General features: G+C 37.9%; 1 pseudogene across 1 annotated transcript in view; it reads right to left on the bottom strand.

Moving 5' to 3' along the window:
• LOC308422869 (shugoshin 1-like) overlaps positions 1–19,879 on the bottom strand; it is a 30,122-nt pseudogene extending 10,243 nt beyond the window's left edge. The window contains exons 1-2 of the transcript in view: positions 19,754–19,879; positions 16,940–17,044 (exon numbers count right to left, since the gene is read on the bottom strand). The product of the transcript in view is annotated as a shugoshin 1-like (transcript). The remainder of the gene's footprint in view (positions 1–16,939; positions 17,045–19,753) is intronic.
• Between the last annotated feature and the right edge of the window lie 441 nt (positions 19,880–20,320).

Genomic DNA, 20,320 nt, shown 5'->3' with positions numbered 1-20,320 from the left:
TCAAAATTACCATTTCTGTTAAACCAAACAATGTCTTAAATGCAGATTTTATTTTGGAGTAATTTTTTATTTCTACCAGCAGGTGGAACCCTTTAGATTTATTTTGTCTCAGTGCTAGATAAACCAACCCTCTGTGATCCATTTTCATTTTTAGAAATAGTTTATCTAATGTTTGTTTCTGAAACAGAATGAGTATGTAAGAATGGTCAACATATATTCGCCACAAAATTTCACCATTGGTAGAATTTATATTAATATACTCAGTTGAACTTACAACTTTACAGACACTGGATCAAATTACACTGGTCAAACTATAAACTCTCAAGATATTTTTGTACCTTTAATGTTAAGGAAACACATAGCCTAACGGAGCCTCCATTAAATGTTTATGTTCTTTCAGACTTGATGTGTTTATCAAAACTATCCCTCACTACAGTGGTTCAAAAACATCCACAGATAATATGTGGGCAGATTTGGTCTTAGTACCATGGTATTTATCTTACCCCTGCTCTTGGCCAGAACATCCTGAATTCACTTATGAATCTGAATCAACCAGGTATTTTAAATTTTAGATTGCAAGGTCAGTTCTCCTGAGCATATGATTAGGCAGATGTCTGGAAATACTTGAAGATATGTATCACTAATAAGTTTCTAAGTGGTGCTGATGTTGTTGGTTCCAGAAACAGACTTTACCGTGGAAACCATTCTCTAGGCCATATCAGCATTTCTCCTGCTATTTGTCTATTTATTATCTCTGCGTGTATAATGTGTGTGTGTGTGGATATGTACCACATGAGTGTTGGTACTCAGAAGAGGGCACTGACTTCTCTGAAACTGGAGTTACAGGTGGTTTTGAACTGCCTGATGTGGGTACTGAGAATGAAAGCCGAGACCTCAGGAAGACCAACAGGTACTTAAAATGACTGAGTCATCTCTTCAGGACCCTGAAACTTTAGTTTTCGAATATTTTTTAAACAGGTAAAACAGACATCAAAACATGAACTTGCAATATTTCCTAAAGAGACAATTTACAAAGTAATGGATTGGGTCAATGAAAAGTAAGACGTTATATTGTGACATATGTGGTTCAATTATCACCATCTATTAGGGGAGTGTAGTAGATTTTATTAAGAATGATGTTATAAAAATCTTGCAGAGACTCACAGGCTAAAAGTGTGTTGACATTAGTATGAGAAGGTGAGAAAAGAATCACCCACCACTGCTTTCATTCTGACATAATCCCTATATTTTAATGCATGATTTTACATATCTAAAATCTTATTGCACATTTAACTTTGAAATACAGTTTTCTAAGTGTAGTGATCAGAATTGCTACCCGTGTAATTAAACACTATTTGTAAACATCATTTTTAATAGATATGTAATTTCCATTACCTGTAAGTATATTTTAACAACGGTTCCTACCCCATTCATAATTCTTGGATATTTTTGTCTCAGTGTTTATTAGAAATAATCTTCCAATGAACATTTTGGTGCATAAATTTGTCTTTATGTGAGATTTCTTTCAAAACTCATAGAAATGTCATTACTGGTATTTTTAGTTCATGATGCATATTTAAGGTGTCTTGATTATAATCTTATCCTCAGTGCAGCAGAGAAATAGCCCCTATACTCCACTCGGTACTAGTCATTACATTACTTTTCTTTGCCACACACACTTGTTGCTGGCTTAATTTCTCAATGATTTGAAGGGGAATCCCATTTTCCTCTATGTGTCCTGCCCCCAAACCCTCTTTCATTGTGTGTCCATTAGGGCTACCATAGCAAAATGTCATAAACTGGATAGCTTACAAACAAAAGAAATTCCTCACGGTTCTGGAGGCTGAGATTTAAAATTGAGGTACTGACATGTTGTGAATTCAGGGGTAGGGGGTTATGTTTTTGTTTTTAGATGATGGCCTGGATCCCTTTTATAAAGTTTCAAATACCATTCAAGAGGCCTGTGATGATTTTTTTCTTTTATTTTATTGGATATTTTCTTTACTTACATTTCAAATGTTATCCCCTTTTCCCAGTTTCCCCTCTGGAACCCCCCTATTCCATTCCCCTCCCCCTGCCTCTTTGAGAATGTTCCCCTCACTCACCCATCTGCTCCCTCTCATCTCCCCACCCTGGCATTCCTCTACACTGGGCTATTGAGCCTTCACAGGGCCAAGGGCCTCTCCTCTCCTTGATGTCTGATAAGGCCGTCCTCTGCTACATATGTGGCTATAGCCATGGGTCCCTCCATGTGAACTCTTTGGTTGGTCGTTCAGTCTCTGGGAGCTCTGGTTGGTTGATATTGTTGTTCTTCTTGTGGGGTTGCAAACCCCTTCAGCTCCCTCAGTTCTTTATCTAATTTCTCCGTTGGGGTCTCCACGCTCAGTCTAATGGTTTGTTGAGAGCATGTCAACTTGCTACAAGTCATAATCACTTGAGTAGAGAGCCTCAAATGACGGACTGTCCTGATTGCCTCAACTGATGTGAGAAGACACACACAAAATGGTGTTTGGGGGGCACCTTCTAGAAACAGCCCAGCTTAAAGGGCAAAGCAGAAGGAAGATGACTTATCTTTTGCTCCCATGGTCTTTCCTCTTGCTTTTGAGTTGATTTCCCCGGTTGCTGTAGTTGATTTCTCCACTGATAGCATCTCCGGGGTTCCGCTGTGGACTGAAGATCATCAGCTACTTGAAACCCTCCAGGTTCCCAGGGCCAGATTTGAACTGCTAAGGTACACATCCTCAGGGACTGGGCAACTACAGGGTTCATGGCCATTCTGGTGTGAGACAGCCATTGTGGAATTACTCTGATGTCTGAGGCATCCAGCCTTAAGGACAGAAGCAACAACTGGTTCTCAGCCACTCAAGTGTAAGACAACTGTTGTTACTATTTCAGAGTAAGATAATTTGATGATAAATTCTTTATATATACGGTGTATAAACACACACATACACACACGCATTCATCCTATCAGTCTGTTTCCTAGCACCCTGTCTAATTCAATGCCATGATGACTTATTCCATCCATAATACCATTGCACAAAGAATTAGGTTTCAACCTATGAATATTGGTAGGATACAAAAATTCATATCACTACATTCACTCACTCTCCCTTATGCTCTTCAGTACACACACACACACACACACACACACACACATACACATACACACAAACACACACACACACACACACACACACACACACACATGTACTTTCAAGATAGCACTATTAAAATGGCAAGCATAGCATTCTTTGAGGTGGTTTGGAAAGTGGTAGAAATACTCCTGTGCATATCTACAAAGGTGAAGAGCAGAAGACATTCCAAGGGCAAAGTTAAATTTGAGAATGGTTAAGGCACAGAGGTCTCCAGCAACTTCTGTCTCAGCATACAGCACGGCTTGAGTCGAGTTGTGTGTGCTGGGCTGAGGCAAAACAGTATGAAAGAAAGGATGATTTCACTTCTGTAAGAAATCAAAGTGTGACTACTTCATTCCTTCTTTGAAGGGGGAGCAAAATACTCACAGAAGTAAATACAGAGACAAAGTATGGAGCGGAGACTAAAGGAAAGGCCATCCAGAGACTGCCCCCCACCTGGGGATTTATCCCACATACAGACATCAAACCCAGACAATACAATATTGTGGATGCCAAGAGCATGCTGACAGGAGCCTGATATAGCTGTCTCTTGAGAGGCTTTTCGAGAGCCTGACAAATACAGAGGTGGATGCTCACAGCCAACCATTGGACTGAGAATGTGGTCCCCAATGGAGGAGTTAAAGTACTGAAGGAGCTGAAGGGGTTTGCAACCCCATAGGAAAAACAATAATATCAACCAACCAGACACCGCCCCCTCCTGACCTCCCAGGGACTAAACCAACAACCAAAGAGTACACACGGAGGGACCCATGGTTACAGCTTCATTTGTAGCAGAGGATGGCCTTATTGAGCATCAATGGGAGGAGAGGCCCCAGTGTAGTGGAATGCCAGGGCAGGGAGGTGGGAGGGAGTGGGTGGGTGGGGGAGAACCCTCATAAAAGCATGGGAGGGAGAATGTGATGGGCTGACCAGGAAAGGGGATAACATTTGAAATGTAAATAAAGAAGATGTTCAATTATAAAAAGAAAGAAAGAAACCACAGATGTGTGGCTGTCACTCTAATAATCCTTGCGTCAGGAAAGTTTCCCATAGGACCATGGCGAACACAGAAGCATTATGAACCTCTGCTCCAATTGGCTTTGAACAGTTTTTGGTGACTGGTTCTCTTTCACCTGTCTCGGTTTGGGCTGGATTTTCTTTATGGACAAGTCTGTGGCTCTCTTCTTGCTGAGTTTTTCTCCCTGAGGTCCATAGAAGATCATCTCACAGACTCTCAAGTCTATCAGAGAACTGGAAATCCACCTCTCTTCATTAAAAATTTAATAGAGGGATGATAGGAAAGAAGCATTATTGACTATACTAAAATCAAAATTAGTGTCCATAATCACAAATTTTAGAACTGTTCTTCTTTGCTTTATACTTCCCACAAATTGTTTTCCACCAAAAGTCTGAGGAAAAACTCATTACGACAAAAGAAAAACAAACAAACAAACAAAAAAAAAAACTAGCCCAGACCCCAGAAAAATTCAACCAAGAGTGTCTCATCCAATGTGTTAAATCTTGCTTTCCATTATTTCCCTGTAGAAGCTAACTCTATAATCAAGCCAGTCTCCGTATTGTTCTTGAATCAATAGCTATGTCCCTGTCTCATAGCACTAGCCTCTACTTTTTCTGTGCTTTCTGACTCCTAGAGTCACTCGTTTTAACACTTCCTCATAAAATCTAACTCCTTTAATATCCAGCATAAGTTTCAGAGACTAAAAGAACTGACTTTTCTTAAGGTTCTTGGGGGATTGTGCCTAAGACAAAACTGAATTCCAAGCTATGAAGTGTTAGTTCAATGTTGAATACATTTGTACAGCCCCAGAATGCAAATAGAACACTAGGTTGGTATGGTGTCATAGTCCAGAGAAGTCCGGGGAGAGATTGACTTGATGCCCTTTCAAAATACTTCTCCAACATGATAAAGAAGGGTAGGGTAATACTATCGTGCGTAAGAGAACTAAAAATTGCTGAACTCCAAACTCGTTGAGCAAGGTTCTTAAGGGGGTATAAAGCTGAAGCAACAGAGCAAGTCAGAGTCTCTAAGTGAGGTACCTCAGTACATCTGTGGCATGACTTAGATATATTTTATTGTCAGGAAAAGTAAGAGCCCCAAGTATTATTCTTGATAGACTGACTGCTAAACGGTAGAGGGTAAAGCAGCTGCCTCTGATGATGCTGGGGTTAACACATGCAACACTGTGCAAATGATGAACATTGGGAGAACAGGGAAGTAATCCCCAGTGATTTGATTGGGCTTCTGCACCTCATCAGAATAGTCTCACCACACACTAAATATAATTATAAAACAAATGACATCTGTATTTCTTATGAGTGTATAGACTGAGACCCAGTACCAGAGCTTCTTCATTTCTAATATTCCACTACCAGGTATAACTTCTTCACCTTCCATTAAATGGACATTCAAAACTGATGAGCAAAGTTTAGGTAAACATATCTACATTGTGTAACGGTTTTGAATAGATGGTAGAAATTCTTTTGCATCATGAGTTTAACTGAGGTTGTAGATGTAGGAAGCCAAAATTATTCATCTACTATGGTCATGTCTTTGCTAACTTGATCAAATCTGTAGAAAGAACAACAGTGGCAGACACAGTTTCTGTATTTACATTTCTTCTCAAACTTCATGACGAAAAACATGAAACTGTTCAGAGTTATTTTAACATTTAAACACATTCATCCTCAGAATTGGAAAATGCTAACACTTTCCTATGCCCATATGCTGAATAAAATTCAAAGTAAATAGAGCTAGCATATTTTTGGAATTGCTACTATCACAGCAATTAAAAACTCATCTCAAGGTGGTGATTATAGAAGTATTTATTGTTATTTATGTGTCTGAAGAAGAGACATTTCTGTTGTGGTTTTATAGTACACATATGAAACATCAAATTAAAAGAAAATATTATCCATTTCAAAATTTTAAGGATTTGTTTTAAGGCCTAAGGTTTTCCAGCACAATATCTCAGGAAAGAACTTTTTTCTATGCTATGATATATTTAATATTTTAAAATAAAATTATATTTACAAACAAAGAATAGTTGGATTAAAATAATATTTGATTATTTGACTTATACCCATGAGTCTTAATTTATTTGACTAGCTTTCCATCACCGTCTTGTAAATTAAATGACTTTAAAACTGAATAAAACAGTGTATCCTATGACATCACCTCATTTACCTTCTTTGATATACTCACCAGTACAGGAAGAAACACATGTACATTCTGCTGTGGTATCTTATTTCTATTATGCTGGAGATTATTATCCTAAAGAATAAAAATTTCCTGGATTCATTTTTATAGTTGTATAATTATTCTCCTATGACATATTTTAGTATAGAAAACACCTTATAATTTCCTTTCTATTGCCACATATTTTCATAGGTTTGAGCCATAGCATGTACCTGGAAATTTTTCATTATTATCTTGAGAATATTTACAGGAATGTTCTCTCGTTTCCTTGAAACATGTAAACTATAGTTTACCACAGAAACATGTTAACTAAAGATTAATCAAGCCAAAACTGCTAAATAACTTATAATAACCACATTGAAGAGTGGCTGCCATGCTTACCAACACCCTAAACGGTGGTGGTCATTCTTTATGCCATGAGAATATGAATGCTGTAGATATGGAAGGAGCCTTGGTGCAGCCTGCACCTTCTCCAGCATGCTGTAATAGTTATGCTGACATTTCTTATCAACCCCATAAAGACAAGATTCTTCCCCAGCTGGACTCTTGATCTCAGATCTTGGTTTTAACCTGTATCGCTCTACAATCCACATGTGCCACCCCCATTGTGTTCAAGTATCTATGCTACCCTGCATTTTCCATGGTGTCTCTGAGTGTTGCTTAATATAATAGAAAGGAACAAGGACAATCTCAGATACCAATAGATTTTTCTCTTTCAAAAGGTACTTGAAAGTCTTTTATCCCAGATATCATATTTGATGTAGCAGCAATACTTGGAGCCTAGATAGACAAGAATTGAAATTGTTAAACATGAACTTAACATAGACAAAAGCATTTCTTCTTACAGGTGTATACTTTTCTAGGTTGAGTGAAGTTTGTGACTTTAAGGGAACCACCTCTTTGTTGTAGGGAAGCTCATGGCATTGAATGCCTGACATTTCCACAGCCCCATACTGGTAAAAGTGAGAACATCTAAAGACTCACTCTGAAGACAGCTGCCCATTTCTATTGGCTTTCACTGTGTGACAAAAACCTTAAAATCAAACTATACCTTTACTTCTTAGTGATATTGTACTAATCGAGCTCATCTATCAGTGGGTAGATTGAAAGTAAGCTGATCTAGGATGAGCCCAGGGAGATAATTCAGCTAAGACACTTATACCTTAGAAGTGTCTTACATTATTTTCCTGGTAAAGTACATAAAAGAAGGAACAGGAGTCCCTTTAGCCCTAATGGAGGCCACACAGTGATGTACGGACATGTGTACTCATTCTTTCAACAACAACAACAATAACAAAAGGTTATATGGGCAGGCTCAAAATAGGAAAAAAAGAAAGAAAGAAATCTGCATCTTAAAACAGGAGGATAATGAATCAAATGGCATTGATTCTGGAAGGCAGGATGATTTTCTGTACCACCATAAGCTTTTCTTTGCTTGTCAATTGCTGTGTACCACATGTTCACTTCTTTTGTAATACATCCCGGGGTAAGAATCAATGTCTGATTTGTTAGCAGTCATCTGTTATGGCTATCAGCTTATGAGGTAATGAAAAGTAAAGATTTGGTATAAAGGAAAACATTTGAGTTGTATGATAACCTACTGATACAATTTGATATTTTTGAGAGGTGGGGAAATTTAAGTAGACACAGAACTGAACAATCAATGCCAGCATAAGCTGATCAACAGAATGTAAAGAAAATGGGCAGAGAGATTCAGGCACAGAGGGTAAAGGTCCCAAAGATGTCTACATTCTAATTAACTAGAACCCGTGAACACCACTTACAATAATAAAAGGATTTTGCAGATGCATTGAAATTAAGGACTTTGAGATGGAAAGAGAACTGTGAATTATCTATGAAAGGATAATGTTTCCATAGTGGTCCTTAGGAGAGGAACACCAAAGCTAGTTAGAAAGAATGCAACAGATAATGTAAGAGAATAAATCTGTGCTATTTCATTCCTAGTAATAATTCTTTATGGTTATATAATCAAGAAATCAGAAGCATGAGACACAGAAGCTCTAAAGCCTCTGTCAGAGAAAGGAAGTGAAGATGAAGAGAACACATTAGCTGGCACCAGTAGTCTACAGAAATACCAGTAGGTGAGAGAGGGAGTTGAGTCTCCACCAGGCGCAATGGTTTTTGCCTCTATTCTAAGTACTCTACAGTCTAAAGGGTCTTCCATTTCTTAAAGGGCCTTTAGTGTCTGCTACTAATATTAATTTTTCTTTATCTGACCTATATGCATATTTGAAAACCAATCACCTGTAGCAAGATGAACAAGATAGTGATTATTAAAACCTAGAAGAGGCTAGCCTATAGTAAGTTAACTAGGTCAGATGAGGATTTAATATCAGTTACATTAACACCAACATTCCACTATTTAATTCTTCATTCTAGGGTATTTTCCAAGCACTGTCAGATTCTTACCACCATCCTTGGCTCCTATCCAGTGGAAACCTCCTCTTTAGAAACCCTAGCTATGAAATAATATATATATATCTCCAGACATTGCTCAATGTATCCTGGCTGTCAAACTCATGCCTGGTCAAGAACTATTGGATCTTCTTGTACTAGTTAGGTTCCTGTTATTATAGCAAACAATTAGGTAATGAGGTTCTAACAAAGGAAAGTTGGTTGGGTTTACAGTTTCAGAGTGAAGACCATAACTAATCAGTTCTATTGCTTTTGTGCACGTAAGAAGGTGGGCAAATGTGACAGGTGGGACATAACAGAGAAAAGTCAGTTTTGTGACCAAGAAGTGAAGACAATGAAGAGGAAAGTGTTAGGATTCTACTTTCTCCTGTAAGAGTTTACCCACAGTGACACGAAGTTCTCTTATATCAGCCTATTGTTAATAGTTCATAACATCCTCCGCAGAATTAAGCCTTTATCACATGGACCTTTATGGAACTTTCTGGACTCAAAATGTCAAACTTATTCATCTCAGCCTTCGTTTGTGCTCTTTATCAATGGTAATTATTAGCATTAAGATCTTTATTACATTGCTCTGACCCATATTCAAAATTTTGAGAGAGATGACACTAGCTTTGTGGGTTTAAGAACATTTTAAATTCTATTTGTCCAAATATAACTATTAAAAGAAAGCAAAAGAGAACATTACCTATTCCACTAAATTGTTACATGCATGTGGGTGGACACATATACACAAATGTACATGTATGTTTACATATGTGCATGCTTGTGTGCACATGTGCGCACACATACATACAATGAGCTCAGAACAGGTATCAGAAACGTTTTCTGTGAAGACTAAGATAGTAAATATTTTAATGTTTGTGGTCCAAAAAATCTTTGACTTCTCAGTTCTGTTGTGTCATTACAACAGCATTCCTATTCAATATGGAAACAAAATAAAGTTATTATTTTTCAACAAATGGTATTTAACAAAACATATAGCTAGCTACATTTGACCCAAATATATTGTGTTGACCCATGGTTTGCAACATGCCTAACACATAGTATATACTCATTTAAGCATTGAACACTTTTACCTGTTTCTACACCAGGATGAACTCTCAACTGAAGTGTTTGAGTTTTTAAACACTATGTAGTTTTAGTGTTTTTCTTCTATAAATGGTAAGAGATGAAGGATTTCAATGGCCATCTATAAAAGTCAAAGACAAAACTTGGATTTTAGTGCCAGGTACCAGTCTTAGGTTGGAAAGAAGATCTAAGTAAGGGATGTTGGAAGGGACAAAATATGACTCAAAGTTAAATCTTGGGCACTGACTGCCTGTGTTCTTCTTGAGACAGCATTCTGACAGCTCTCTGCTTGAGAGAACTCTCTTTCTAAAGTAAGTAAAGTAAAGTAAATAAATAAATAAATCTAAAAACAGATCTTTTATCTCTTGCAGACCAAAAACCCCGTCTTTTACTTTTATATAAATTCAATTATTACTCCAGGTTTCCTACTGATTATCCCATAAATCAGCAATTCATAACTCATCACCCTGGTTTTAGAAAAGGACAATGACATTTTCTTTCTTTCTTTTTTTTTTTAACAGTTCGAATGATTTCAGAGATCTGCCTGTCTTTGTAAGCACAGATAATATGTTTAGCTGGGTGAGATCCCACCCTGAGATGACCATGCTCAGTATGCCTTGGCATGGAACTAAACTCCCTTTGTCCCAGGCTGACCATCAACAACTCAGGAATCTGCCTGCCTTTGTAAGCACAAATAATAAACTTATCTGGGTAGGATCCCAATCTGAAATCACCATTCCCTAAATATCTTTATCTCCTTCCTTAGTATCTTTCTAACAAGCTGGCTCATAGTGCAGCTGCCTTTGTTCTTTTAGGTCTGTGAAGCTCCTTATATAATTTATATTACATCCTTATATTTTACATAGTTGGGAAATTATATATTCTTGAACTAATGGATTCAGAGTTCTTTCTCACAGCCTAAAGTTGGGGTCCTGAAGGTCTCAGCCTGTACCGTTTTGCTTAGACCCTAGACATATCCTTACCTCCCAGACTTGCACTGCTTCTAATTATAATGGAGTCATTAACCTTGGTGGGGAGAACATTCCCTGAAAAAGTTGGTGAGGGAATATCTCCCAAAAGATGACCACATGGGACTAGGCAATTTACACAGGTGATAAGTCCCTTACATTAAAAGTCACATCTCTCTTAAAGAATTGACAAGGGAGATCAGAATCTTGCTAATTAAAAAAAAAATGGTACCCTTGATTATATTTCTACAGTTTTGGTACTCCACAGAACCATGAAAAAGGATAATCTAGCTGTCTTTACCCATTTTCTTCAATGTGAAGTCTTAAAGTCCTAGAGAACTTTGAGCTAATCACAGTGGCGCTCAGATTTCAAATAATGCACAGTCAAAACTAAACCCCCAAATAGGAGAAAAACTGGATACTTCATTGATGTGAAATACATCACTAATACTTTCTTTTACTCTCTGTTTGCTCAGTACACCTTCTCCAAGCATTCCTCTTCTTGTTTTGGCCAGCCAGTAATCTGCAGGGAGAGAAGTCTTGTTTTAAAATACAACCCATATTCTAGATGCCATCAATTTGCTTCTGGGGTAAAGTTGTGGTCCTACTTTGTTGTCTCCATGGGGATCCTCCAGGCCGTCCTCTAATTTGTGTTAGGATGTGAAGCAGCACTACAATCAGTTCATGCATATGTCCACTTTGAGACCATGTGTCTCTATTAAGGTACTGTGGCAAAAAGAAAACCTACCTCTAGCTTTACCTCCACAAGCAGAAAATTAGCCTTTAATTGGTGTAATTAATTCGTATACATGGTTTTGGGCTTGTAGTCAAGTTCTTTAAAAGTTACATTAAAATTTGTCTCAGTTACAATGAGGAACAATAAAGGCTGTTTTGTAGTTATTATTTGGCCCAATGTTCTTATGTTAGAATGCTGCTGTCTTAGGGTTTCTATTCCTGCACAAATCATCGTAACCAAGAAGTAACTTGGAGAGGAAAGGGTTTATTCAACGTACAATTCCCACATTGCCATTCACCACCAAAAGACTGGACCTCAAGCAGGGCAGGAAGCAGGAGCTGATGCAGAGGCCATGGAGGGATGTTACTTACTGGCTTGCTCAGCTTGCTTTTTTATAGAACTGAAGACTACTGCAGGGATGGTACTGCCCACAACGTAGTGAACCTCCCCCCTTGATCACTAATTGTGAAAACAACTGACAGCTGCTCATGGAGGCATTTTCTCAGTGGAGGCTCCTTCTCTGTGATAACTCCAGTCTGTGTCAAGTTGACACACAACCAGCCAGTAGAGCTGCTCTACATGTTTCTTAGAACTGCATTCATTGCTTACCACTCATCTCACAGTCTAGATCCTCCCTACCATAAGGTCATACTTGGTATGCTAGTTCATTTTCCTGTTAAAATAGTTTTATTTATGTGTTTACACCCATTATATATACCTGTACATGTACATGTACCTGTGCATGCACACACACACACACACACACACACATACACACACACACACACACACACACACACATATATATACACCCATCTTCTAGATGCCATCAATTTTCTTCTGGGGTAACGTTGTGGTCCTTTACACATATACACATATGATATATATCATATATGTATTTTTCCAGCTTTGTTACTTTTTTTTTGATGTGACAAAATACTTGGTACCATAGCTTCAGCTGTCAACACATAAATCTAGAGGTTCCGGGGAAGAAGGACCCTTAACTGAAGAGTTGCCTCAGTAGGATTGGTGATGTCTGTGAGTCTTATCTGATTGATGTAGGATGACTCAGCACACTGTGGACAGTTCTACTCCTGGGCAAATGGGCCTGGGTTTATAAGGAAGATAGCTGAGCATGCCAGAAGGATCACACTAGTAAAGAGTGTTCTCCCCTGTGTGTGTGAGTTTCTGCCCTGATGGTCTTTAGTGAAACCTTTTCTTCCCCCTTGTTGCTTCTGGTCAGTGTTTCTAATCACAACAGTGGAAAGTAAAAATAAGACAAAAGGGTTTTAATTTGGCTCACAGTCTGAGGGTACAGACTTCTATGATAGAAAGGGGCTCAGAGTGACAGCCAGGAAGTAGAACGCAATGGGTATTAGTGTTCAGCTCTTTGTCATTTTTATCTTCTCCCAAACCTATGCCCACAGAATGGTGTTGCTCACATATAGGGACAGGTTTCCCACCTCAATGAACTGAGCAAAGAAAGTCCCTCACTGAGGTTTCTCATTGTCTCCATGTTGATTTAACACCCATTAAGTTGACAGTCAAGACTACTTATCACACTTGGTTTTACAAAGCACTTACTGGCTATGTGCTTACTGGTATACTCACGCTGGTCCAGTGCCCCATACTGCACACTAACTCAGTGAATCAGCCCAGGAAAATAGCGCATCTCATCACAGATTATGCCTTACTTCTCTCAAAGCTAACAAGTCCTCCTACCCATCGGTCCATGTCTGGGTGGAGGAGAGAAGCCTAAGCGAGGTTTGAGCAATTAACTAAATTAAACAGAATCATGGGAATGCCTTACTAAGACAGCCTTTCTTACAAGCATACCTGTGCTCAGTAGTGCACAGCACGCATGCATTTTTATTTTGTACCATTATGGGCTCTTCTTCTTTGTTAAGGGCAGGAATATTATGCATCCTCCCCAAGGAGTTAGCTCAGTCTTCCAACACTGAGCTCCTCAGAAACAACATAATAAATTGAACTGACAGCAGTCCCAATGTGCTTTCTAAATTCAATTTTTTAATTATACCAAAATGTATTTGCTATCTATTATAAGAAAAAAAGTGACAGCTGAATTTTTCTTTCGTATGTGAGAAGTCCTCCAAGATGTCTTCTAAGACTAAAAATGAACAGAACAGGTTATCTGTTATTTCCTTCTCCACATTTGATTTACTTTCACTGGAGAGAGAAATCAGTCAGTAACTTCCTTAAGCAACAACTATGTATTCATAGAAACAAATGTCTGTTGGAAAAACTTTAAACTCCTCGGTTCTCTGAGGAATAAAAATCATACCTTGAGGTGTTTAAAAAAACAGAGAAAAGAAAGAAAAGAAACAACCAGCCACCAAGCTATATAGCATTGTAGTGAGAAATTTGGGTGACATAGAAAATACTGAGTGACTTTGTCATTAGCTGTATAGACCCCTACACATCAGCCACACTCATTCTCAGGACTGCAGGAAGAAAGGAGGGTGTTTATCCATGAACCTTCAACCCCACCTACAAAAGGAGAACACAGCACTGGATTGTGTGTAAGCATACAGAATAACTCTGCAACTTTTACAATTTTCCAAACTCTGGGCTGTTTTGACATTTTCAATCGTTACTTGTTAGTAGAACAGGTATAGCAAAGGCAGGGTGTTTTGGAAGTATCTGGCAATATTTTTAAGTTATAGTTTTTAACTTTGATTCTTTCCTGGAAGATCCTTGAATCTTCAAGCTTTTAAAGTATTTTAAGCATCAACTTCAACTTAAAAATTTTTGTTCAGAAAAGCTCCTATAATAACAATCACAAAAAATTCTTTTTGTTGTTTTGTAGATTTTTGTCTGTTTGTTTGTTTGAGATTTTTCAAGACAGGGTTTCTCCATGCTATAGTCTTGACTGCTCTGGAACTCTCTTTGTAGACCAGGCTGGCCTCAAATTCACAGAGATCCACTTGCCTCTGACTCCTAAGTATTGGGATTAAAAATTGCATGTATGACCAAATTATTATTAATATTTTCTAATTAAAATTGATTTAATTATTTCTCTTAACTCCAGAAACCAGCCATGTGTCCTTTTTTATTTACTTAAGCCCATGTCCTAGGCATCATGGTGCCTAGGCTTCTGAAATCTAGGGCTAAGATTTACACAGCAACAAATGATTGGAAAAGTCTTTCTTATTCACTTAGTCTCTCCTACATTGTATTTTTTTCTTACACTTTTCATTTCCAGAAAAAAAACAGATACTTCTTTTTGCATAGCAATATTATTACATATCTCAAATATTACTTCCCATTGGAAAATATTAGTTAATTCTTCCACGTTACAAATAAAAATTCAGCTTTTACAGTTCAAAAATTCTAAAATGTAATTATTTTAGTCAGCAGTCTATGTCAGTAGACAAGAGTAATTTTCATCAAGGACATAAAATAGGACAATTAGAGATGTGATCTAAAAGCCTATATAGGCTTTTACATCATTTACTCTTGCTTTAATGCACTTTGCAGATACTGATTAAAAACAAAACAACCACCCTCCCTGCCCAACAAACTGAAGTTTATTTGAACCTTGCTACAAATAAGTCTGGTCATCACTTACATCTGCTACAGTTTGGGCAGTAGTGCTGACTTATATTTGTGTCAGATTTTGGTAAATGTTGCAATATTTTAAATATTTTCACTACTATTATAATATCTGATATGGTGACTTTTTGCCAATTAAAAGCTCCGTGTGTTCAAGTGAAAGGAAGAATCATGCACTTCTAATGGAGACTACAAACAAGGGTTGGGGACCGCTCAGTGGTTAGAAGGCTTGCCTAGGATATGTGAGATTCTAGGTTCAAATCCTGCATGCATGCACATGCACGCGTGGAAAAAAACCCTAGAGATGAATAATACTAGGAAGCTGAGGGAAATATATCAAAAGCTAAGAGTTGCTGTCTGGCACCATATGATTTGTCAAGCTATGTCTGAGAAGAGAACATCTCTGGAAGAAATGAGAGGTTCTGCTTCAGAGAGCATGCACAGTTTATAAAAACATTGTTATCTGCCATTGCTGATGTGGAAGACGTTTTCGTTGTCTGGAGAGAGCATCCAGCTCCAGAACTACCTTGGATCAAAGCCAAAGCAGAGAAGTCCTTAGTACCTCTGAATTTATGAAGGTGGAGAGTTAAGGAAAGTGGGAGAGAAAAGGTAGAAGGTAGCAGGCAGAGGTCAGGTTCTTGGGTGTAAGGGTTCTGTAAGATGGGACAGCACGTGCTGATGCAGAAGCTGCAGTAGGTTCACTAAGTAGAGCTCAGTGTGAGCAGGAAGCCCACACAGAGGAAGGTGTCATGTAAGACTACTTTCTCCCCCAGAGGAGAAGCCAGTGCTCAGTTACTGTTGAGAGGCCTGCAGCCTTTTAAGAATTATACTAAGACTACTCTGCCTGCGTTCTATAAATGGAACGACAGAGCCTGGATGGCAACACATCTGTTTACAATATGGTTTGCTAAATATTATAAGCCCACTGTTGAGACCTACTTCGCAGAAAATAAAAACAAAAAACAAAAAAAAAAAAAAAAAAAAAAAAACAAAAAAACAAAAAAACCACCAAACCAACCAAACAAACAAAAAACAACCAAGCAGATTTCTTTCATAGTATTACTGCTCAGGAAGATTAGGCTTTGGTCACCCAAGAGCTTTGATGGAGAAGTATTTTGTTTCTTCATTTCTGCTAATGAAACATCTAATCTGCACTCCATAGATAAAGGGTTCACTTTGAACTTTAATTATATTGCCCTTTTCGTTTTCCTTTCTCTCTTTCTTTCTCTTTTATATTTTTTATCTTTTTTCTTTTTACTTTTTTAACCGTACTCTTCAACAAAACCTCACTTTGTACTCTAACTTAAACCAATAGTCCTGCCTCTACTTTCTAACTACAGGGATTTCTGGCATGTACCCCCATCCCTCACCAAATTACATTTCCTAAGACTATAGCTAGAAGGGTTTAAGGAGCTAGCTCAGCTAAAAGTGCTTGCCTCACAAGTACGAGGACCTGAATTCAGATTCCCTAGCACACAAATGAAATGCCACACGGACCCTGTGAATTCAGCATCCTGGTGCTGGAGTACTGCAGCACCTGGATTCCTGGGACTCACTAGGCGTCTGGTCTTGTCTCTGTGTTGATATCCAGATTCAACGAGAGACACTGTTTCAAAAAACAAAGCAAGACAAAACATAACTAAAACAAGTAGGAAATACAAGAGCTGATATTAGCCTCTGACACACACACACACACACACACACACACACACACACACACACACAGAACACATATACATACACTACACACACATGCAGAAACTAGATTTTTCCCCACTGCTTCAGATTTAGAAAGACTCACCTTCCTAGATCCACTGAGATTACTTATAGGGGTCAAAATAGAAACTCGGATAGACATTTGGAAGAAGGTGGTGCTGGTCTTTATGAATGACTCAGGGATCCAAGTCTGCAGTGGGAGAATTAATTGAAGATGAGGTAGAAATAGAATTAAAAGTAGATTTGACTAAATTGCTACATTTTTATAATGAAACTTTAGGGTATTGAGTAGCTATTTACAGATAGGTAAAGAATTGTTATTGTTTTTGAGGTAGAATCTCCTTGTGAATATGCTGTGACAGACATTAACATGACAATTTATGTCATTGTATCAATCTAGCTGACATAGTAGCAGTAGGATTTGCACAGACTGTCTTCAATTTTCAAAAGAAGTTTGATTGGGTACAAAATGCTATCTAATTTCATTGTGTTACTCAGAAATCCTTCGGGAAATGGTCAATTGATAAAGCAACCTTCATTGCTGTTTCATTTTTTAAAAACACCACAGGCAAAACCCTACAAAAATCATTGTTGTTCTCAATGTGTCCCCATCAACAATGAGCCACAACATTATAATAGCAAAATTACTGACTCACTAAAAGCTCAGATGGCCATTGGAACTTCAGCAACCAAGTCTTTATGTACATTGCTTCTGTAGACACAGTGCTTAATAAATAATTTTTATGTGCACTGGTGCAGGAAACCAGAACATTCTGTGACTTGATTTATTGAGAAATGTACTTTACTCTGGCAGTCTGGAACTAAAGCTCAAGGGTCTGTGGAGTACCTTAGCAGAATGCAGCTATTGTTTGGATTCCCTTCCACTCACCTTCCTTCTTACAGAGATCCTTTCAGCGTCCACTCTCAGTCCAGAGGAACCTAGAAGACCTTGAGGTTTGAGAAAGTCTTATCTGAGAGCTATTCCTGTGCTAACTTCCAGCCCCAGGTCTTTTAATAAAACAGCAAGCATATAATTTATCATTTTGGGACCTCAGGCCCTTACCTTGTCTTTTTCAGTCTTACCTTTTTTCTATCATACAGTGCCACGGGGCTTGGGTAGCACTAACAAAACTCCGTGTCTAAAGGGTTATCCAGCTTACTAGAAACGAGTCAGCAGAATTCAACGCTAAATTCAGGATAGGTAATGGGTGACATTGGTATTTATGGAATATAGGACTCCTATCCAACTAGTCAAAGATTTGTCATCTTGCTCTGGTGTCATGTGTCTACAAGGATGTGAACCATCAAAATTGCTTCCAGTGACACACGGAGAGAGGCTAAATATGTCCCAGAATTTTGATCAAATCATATCCAAATTGCCATCACTTCTGGATTTCTGTTGCATGAACCAGTAAACTTGCTATTTGCCATTAATTACGATTTGTTCTGAAGATCTGTAGCTACCTTAGATGGAAGCTACAGAACCTACAAAAGCTTTTTTTTTTCTTCTTTTCTTTTTCACCATTTTTGTTGTTGTATGATATTCATATCAAAGTGAAACTAAACAAAGCCATTGTGAAGGATGCCAAGAGCACTTGATTCCTGGTGACATCACTTGAGGTACCTTCTTTAGTGAAAATTAACACAGTGTCTTTTACTATTTGGGTTTATTCCACTTGCAAAATGCAGTCCTTCCTAATTCAGTAGTGTTTTCTAACTTGTATGATACTGGGACCCTGAGAAATTATTCATGATTCTTTTACTGAAAGGCCTATCATGAAAAATAAGTTTGAAAACAGAACAAAGAAATGAAACAAACACCATATTCTTTCAGAATTGAATATAAAATAGCTACTCCAGTTTAACTTCTAGTACTGACCAAAATTTCTGTGCAGAGTTAAAAACTGGCTTAAATTCTACGGCCTTCTTAGTATCTGCTTAACTCTCCTTCTGTCTGTTCCCACCAGGGAATTACAGGCTGCTCTAGACCCCAGGCTCCAAAGGCTTAGGGCTTCCTCTTTCTTTCTTTCTTTCTTTCTTTCTTTCTTTCTTTCTTTCTTTCTTTCTTTCTTTCTTTTCTTTCTTTCTTTCTTTCTTTCTTTCTTTCTTTCTTTCTGTTTTAACCAAACTTTATTTTAAAAAACAGAGATAAATATACAGATTTTAAAAACATTTTTGCATAAAAGTATATGAATACATTTTTGTCAGTACTTGATTTTTTTCAAAGGTTTGATAGTATGCATTAAAATCTTGCTAGTTACAATGAGCATAAAGTACATGTGAAACAAGATGTAAGCACCATCAAGACAGGGAAAGACTATCTGTATTAATGTTAAGAGCTCTGCTAGGCTTCAGGCTAAGAGCTAAATCTTCTAATATGTTTGGTACCTATGAGGCTTCATTTTTTTCTTACTCATTTTTTTTTTCTTAAATCTCTCTGGAAGTTTTTGAAAACTAAAAAAAAAAAATTACTTGTTTACATTTATTTACTTATTTAGTGTGTGTGTGTGTGTGTGTGTGTGTGTGTGTGTGTGTGTGTATGTGTGTACTTGCCATGGTGCCTGTGGACTCCAAAAGATAACTTATAGGAATCTGCACTTTACTTCTCCTATGTGAGCTGTAGTGACTAAACTCAGACTGTCAGGTCTTGGTGGTGTATGCCTTTATCTACTGAACCTTGTCACCAGCCCTGCTTCTATAGAGAAGTTCTCTCTTTTTATAGGAAGATACTACTCCTGATTTGCCTTCCATAAACTTATCGCTGCTAGAGCTTTGTTTTCTTTGAGCTGGCTACTTTTGTGTGCTGTGGCAGAAATTCCCGACAGGAATGACCGCAGGAAGAAAGGGTTGAGTTTAGCTTATGGTTTTAGAGAGATTTCAGTCGTCAGGTGAGAGTTGCCTGGGGCAGTGGAGGTGTGAGGCTGGGGCTCTTCACATTATGGCTGATCAAGAAGCAGAGATGTTTGGACTGGGACGAGCAGCCGGCATAACCTCCTGAAGCTTGCCCTGCATTACCTAGTTCCATCACGTTGGATGGAACTCATCCTTATGTGTAAGGCCCCATATACATTGGAGAGCAAGCGGTAAAAAGAATGAGCCTATGTTGGATGTTTGAGATTCAGATCATAACTGTCTTCTAAGAGTTTTTCCTGTCCCTCCATACTTTGTCACTGCAACTCCGACACCCTGACAAACAAGCAGAACAGGAGGGAACCAGTCAAGAAGACTATAAATACACTGTCCCTGGGGCACAACAGAAAAAGCACATTTCTATTTATTTATTTATCTATTTATTTATTTATTTATTTATTTATTTATTTATTTATTTATTACAATTTATCCAAGTCACAGTTAAATCACCATGTATATTTATAAATAATAGCAATGTAATGCAGTAAAAATGTTTTTGGCATTTCAGTAAATCAAAATTTTATATGGTCTGTGAGTTTGTGCTAAACATAACCAG

This window comes from Micromys minutus, assembly GCF_963924665.1.
Source record: "Micromys minutus genome assembly, chromosome: 7".
NCBI lineage: Eukaryota > Metazoa > Chordata > Mammalia > Rodentia > Muridae > Micromys > Micromys minutus.
The sequence above is the reverse complement of the archived record's forward strand: the minus strand, read 5'-3'. Positions and strand labels throughout refer to the sequence as shown.